The sequence below is a fragment of the Erinaceus europaeus genome (genome assembly GCF_950295315.1).
Source record: "Erinaceus europaeus chromosome 5 unlocalized genomic scaffold, mEriEur2.1 SUPER_5_unloc_1, whole genome shotgun sequence".
Taxonomy (NCBI): Eukaryota; Metazoa; Chordata; class Mammalia; order Eulipotyphla; family Erinaceidae; genus Erinaceus; species Erinaceus europaeus.
Window position 1 is genome coordinate 1 of NW_026647112.1, and position 5,466 is coordinate 5,466.

Here is a 5,466-nt window from a genome sequence, read left to right on the forward strand (position 1 = left end):
GAGCTCAGGCTCAGACCCCTCCTAGATGTCCCCAGGTGACCCTGGAGGTCAGGCTCAGACCCCCCCCCAGATGTCCCCAGGTGACCCCAGAGCTCAGGCTCAGACCCCCCAGATGTGTCCCCAAGTGTCCCTGGAGGTCAGGCTCAGCCACCAGATGTGTCTGAACTGCCCCCTGGGCCCGGGCAGGGAGGTGGCCCACTGGGATAAGGGAACAAGCCCAACATGGGGGCCTGGTAGCTGCCACACACCGGGTGACGTCGGGTGACAAGGACCTGGTCCAGGCCAGGCCGCACAGCGGCTCCAGGGGGCTCTGGGATCAGAGAGGCAGAGCTGGGCAGCAGGTGGAGCTCAGGTCGTGCAGGTGTGAGCGCCCGGCTTTTACCCCCACTCCGAATGGGTAGGTAGGGCTGACGTGGCGGGACATGACGGGGTCCCGGGGCAAAGCTGCGGCAGATTTCCTGGCTGCTCGGCCTGAAGCCTCGTGTGCCAGCCTCAGGAGGGACTGGGGTTGGGGCGTGACAGCTGACCGGCCAGGCCCCCATGGCTCTGCACACCCTGGGCCCAGCTGGGTCCCCTCCACCCTGGGCTCCGGCAGTTACCCTGTGGGCGTGGGAGCTGCCACAAGCCCCCTCCCCGCAGTGGGCCACCTTGTGGCAAGTGTGAGTGTGAGTGGGTGTGGGCAGTGCCATGTGTTCAGCGGGGCACCTTGTGGCGAGTGTGCGTGTGAGAGTGTGTGAGTGTGTGTGAGTGTGTGAGTGTGTGAGAGTGTATGTGAGTGTGTGTGAGTGTGTGTGAGTGTATGTGAGTGTGTGTGAGTGTGTGTGAGTGTGTGTGAGTGTGTGTGAGTGTATGTGTGAGTGTGTGAGAGTGTATGTGAGTGTGTGTGAGTGTGTGAGCGAGTGTGAGTGTGTGAGTGAGTGTGTGTGAGTGTGTGAGAGTGTATGTGAGTGTGTGTGAGTGTGTGTGAGTGAGTGTGGGTGTGTGAGTGTGAGTGAGTGTGTTTAAGTGTGTGAGAGTGTGTGTTTGTGAGTATGTGTGTGAGTGTGTGTGTGAGTGTGTGTGACTGTGACTGAGTGTGTGATTGTGTGAGTGAGTGTGTGTGAGTGTGTGAGAGTGTGTGTGAGTGTGTGTGACTGTGACTGAGTGTGTGATTGTGTGAATGAGTGTGTGTGTGAGTGTGTGTGTGAGTCTGAATGTGTGTGAGTGTGTGTGAGTGTGCGTGTGTGTGTGATTGTGTGTGTTATTGTGTGTGGGTGTGCGTGTGTGTGTGTCTGAGTGTGTGTGTGAGTGTGTGTTATTGTGTGTGAGTGTGTTGTGAGTGTGTGTGTGTGTGTGAGCATGTGTGTGTGTCTGAGTGTGTGAATGTGAGTGTGTGTGTGAGTGTGTGCACGTGTGCTCTGCTGCTGACTCAGTGTGTACCACAACAGAGCATCTGGGATACCAAACTCACATCAGAGATAAAGTGACCATGTGGAGGGAGCCCCAGGAAGGCAGTGACACCCCAGCCAAGTGCCTTCCTGCTGTCCCCACCCTACCCACATGCTGCGCCCCCGGGTCCCCACTGTCCACACACTGTCCCCGCCGTCCCCAGTCTCGTCTCCCCCCTGAGCTGCCCCGTCCCCAGTGTGCCTTTGCCCCATCTTGCTGGCGTGGTGGTGGGGAGACCCGGGGACGCCCTGTGGCCCTGCCTGGGTCTCTGGGCTGGGGACGGCGCACAGGAAGCAGCCGGACTTGAGGGGGGCTCGGGGTGGGGGCAGGGAGAGCAGCGGGGCGCCCCCCACCCCTGCGGGACCCCCCACCCCCAGGAAGTCCCCCAGGCTAGGCTCAAGCAGCCCCGGTGAGTGGCCTTGAGGTCAGAGCTGTCTGTGCTGCCCTCTGCTGTCCAGCGGGGAACTGCGCCTCGGGGACCAGGGGCAGCGGTCAGGCTGGACATGGGTGTTGGCAGGTGGACCCACACCCCCAGCCTGTGTCTGTCTGTCCCTAGTGGGGCAGGGCTCTGGGGAGGGGAGGCTCTAGGACACACGGGTGAGGGCGTCTGCCCAGGGAGGTCAGGGTGGCGTCATGGCGGCATCTGCGACTTGGTGGCTGAGAGGCCGTAAGATAGAAAGCAGAGGGGGCTGGCTGGCAGTGGTGCAGCAGGTTAATTGCACGTGGTGCGAAGCGCAAAGACGGCCTGAGGATCCTGGTTCCAAGCCCGGCTCCCCACCTGCAGGGGGGTTGTTTCACAGGCGGTGAAGCAGGTCTGCAGGTGTCTGTCTGTCTCTCCTCCTCTCTGTCTTCCCCTCCTCTCTCCATTTCTCTGTCCCATCCAACAACAATGACAGCAGTGGCAAGAGCAGTAATAATAACCACAACGATAAACAACAAGGGCAACAAAAGGGGAAAAAATAGCCTCCAGGAGCAGTGGATTTGTAGCGCAGGCACTGAGGTCCAGCAATAACCCTGGGGGCAAAAAAAAAAAAAAAGAAGAAGAAAAAAGTAGAAGGTGGTGATGATGATGATGATATAAAGCAGGACAAATTGTTTAATCAACAGGAACCCAAAGGCAGGAGCCGAGCAGGTGACACTGGGTGTCTGTGTGGGAAGAAGCCAGGACGTCTAGTTCAGCTATGTTCCAGGGGCCTGTGACTTTAGTCATTTTTGCCTGAGCCTGACAGCTGACATGCAGGTGGGCTAAAGTCTTGTCTGGGGAGACGGTGTCAGGGTTGGGAACAGGACTAGAAGGCTGGGTCACAGAGAGTAGGGCGCACTGTGAGGGGTGGGGGTAGGGACACAGCTGACTGGTGGTGGGAATGGTGTTAATCTACAATCTTATGAGTCACTGTTCATTTGATATGTCGGGGGGAAGTAGATTGAATGTCTCAAGCTGTTTTAATTCATAGATTTCAATTCTGAGTATATCTTCCTTTAGTCTAAGTACTTAACATTTCAAATATGTAAAATGATTGAATTCTGACACCAGGCTTAAACTGTTAAAGCAGTTCTAAAACTAACATATTTTTAAAATATTAAGTTACCTACAGTCTTAGACCAAGTAGACCAAGAGAATCAACTGGTTCTGTCAGTATCTAATATGCAGTTATTAGTAGATATTAAATGACACAAACCATTTGAGTTCTTGCATGGTACACTAAAATAAAATCCTTTTTTTTTTTTTTTTTTTTTTTGCCTCCAGGGTTACTGCTGGGCTCGGTGCCTGTACCAGGAATCCACTGGAAGCCATTCCCCCTCCTTTGTTGCCCTTGTTGTAGCCTTGTTGTGGTTATTATTATTATTGTTGTTGATGTTGTTCATTACTGGACAGGACAGAGAGAAATGGAGAGAGGAGGGGAAGACAGAGAGGGGGAGAGAAAGACAGACACCTGCAGACCTGCTTCACCGCCTGGGAAGCGACTCCCCTGCAGGTGGGGAGCCGGGGGCTCGAACCGGGATCCTTACATCGGTCCTTGTGCTTTGCACCACCTGCGCTTCACCCGCTGCGCCACCGCCCGACCCCCAGTACACTAAATCCTAACCGTACAATTATCAAGGTAAACCGAGCTCCCAGATAACTTGGCTGTAATAATAATTTTCTGCCTCCTTCTTAAACTCAGAGACGCAAGGAATCTTCCCCACTTTCTTTAAAATCCTTATTTCTCCCAGTCCTGCAACCTCTGGGACTTTGCTCGTTTTTCTTTCCTTTTTTTTTTTTTTTTCTTTTTGCCTCCATGGTTATCTCTGGGGCTCTGTGCCTGCACTGCAAATCCAGTGCTCCTGGAGGCCATTTTTCCCATTTTGTGGCCGTTGTTGTTGTTGTTGTTATTGTTATTGTTGCCATCGTTGTTGGACAGGACAGAGAGAAATGGAGAGAGGAGGGGAAGATAGAGAGGGGGAGAGAAAGACAGACACCTGCAGACCTGCTTCACCGCCTGGGAAGCGACTCCCCTGCAGGTGGGGAGCCGGGGGCTCGAACCGGGATCCTTACGCCGGTCCTTGAGCTTTGCACCACGTGTGCTTAACCCACTGTGCTACTGCCTGGCCGCAGACTTTGCTTATATTTCTTGATGCCTCTTCTCTTGACCCTACCCTGTGACACTGCCTCTGCTGACCTCAGTTAAGCCACAGCACCCAGTGCCACCCTGTCATATTTCACTCAGGACTGTGCCCAGAGACGTCAGGCCTGACATGTAGGCCTTCCAAGTCCAGTGATCTGGTGGGACCTTCCTAGCTCACAGGAGGTCCATCTCAAACAGCGCACTTCCTAACAGAGTCACAGACCCTCGATATAGACCAGGGCCTAAGGACAGGGTACACGTACACACGCGCCCATAGGTCAGGGGAAATACAGACCTCACAGTGCAAGTGTTCAGTAATCCGCTGTGATCAGACTCAGACTCAGCAAGAGCAGAGAGTTGAAAGGATTGAAGAAGACGCCATGAATTGTCTAGTCAAATGCCCGCTACTCAGGCCTAGACATCCCCCTCCCCATCCCTACTCCACCTCCCTCAACACTCTCTGTTCAACTAACTACACAGAAGTAAGAGGTATCCCCCAATCTCTCTGACAACATGAGCTTACCGTCACCCCTTGATAATCATTAACAGGAGCTTGTCCAGCTGGCCAAGAGTTATACTGGCAGAAACTATACGCATCAGCCAAGGACAATCACTGTCCCTTAACACCGTTATTAGAATCATCAAGTAAAATGCAGTAGGACTTAAGGTTCACTTAGACCCCAGGTCTATTTCCTCCCTACAGAGCTAAACAGTAAACCCAGTAACAGTTTGGAAACAACAAATGATGATGAATGATCTAACAACTGGGAGAGAGTCTAAACTCCTCAGAGAAAGTAAGGACCACAAAATCTGGACAAGGACAAGAGGCAGGTACACTTAATGACGGCCCTTTGCTCACCACCAGGCCACCCCAATCCAGGGCCCTAGTCAGGGAATCCTGGGACTCCCACACGGACATGATGGCCCAGACCTCTGACAGCCCCCTCTGTCCACCATCACTGTCACCTCCATCAGGAACGTCAGCACAAGCCCTCCTGGGGCCTCTCCAGGCCCTGCCCTCACTGCAGAGCAGCCATGGCGGGGACGCCCCACACTCTGCAGGGAGGCTGGTCAGCCTGCTCTGCCCCTCGAGGAAGACGGGTCCTGACATGAGAGCAGCCTGGAAGGTTCCAGCTGTGCCCATGGACTGTGAGCTCAGACTGACGGGGACTCGGAGGCCACACGGGCTCCTGTGCTGACTGTGAACAGACGCGGGCCTGGAGCAGATGGATGGGGTTACAGTTAGTGGTGTTTATATTCCCCACACCCTGCTGATGGCTACATAGGGGCCACAGTGCAGCCTGGTGTGGTCCAGGATGGGCGGACAGGGCATGGGGGTGGCAGTCTCCTCCGAGCCAGGCGGATGGGTGGTGCACGCCCCGACAGGCTCTGCCACCTACACACGTGCGTCTCAACGTCAGAGCGACTCCAG

At 54.7% G+C, this 5,466-nt stretch overlaps 1 long non-coding RNA gene across 1 annotated transcript; it reads right to left on the reverse strand.

Annotated features, from left to right (window-relative positions):
* Positions 1-2,506: 2,506 nt before the first annotated feature.
* Positions 2,507-4,489, reverse strand: LOC132536107 (uncharacterized). Its single transcript, XR_009547780.1, has 2 exons — positions 4,330-4,489; positions 2,507-2,749 (listed from the first exon to the last, which is right to left on the reverse strand). It is a non-coding gene; the product is annotated as an uncharacterized LOC132536107 (long non-coding RNA).
* Between the last annotated feature and the right edge of the window lie 977 nt (positions 4,490-5,466).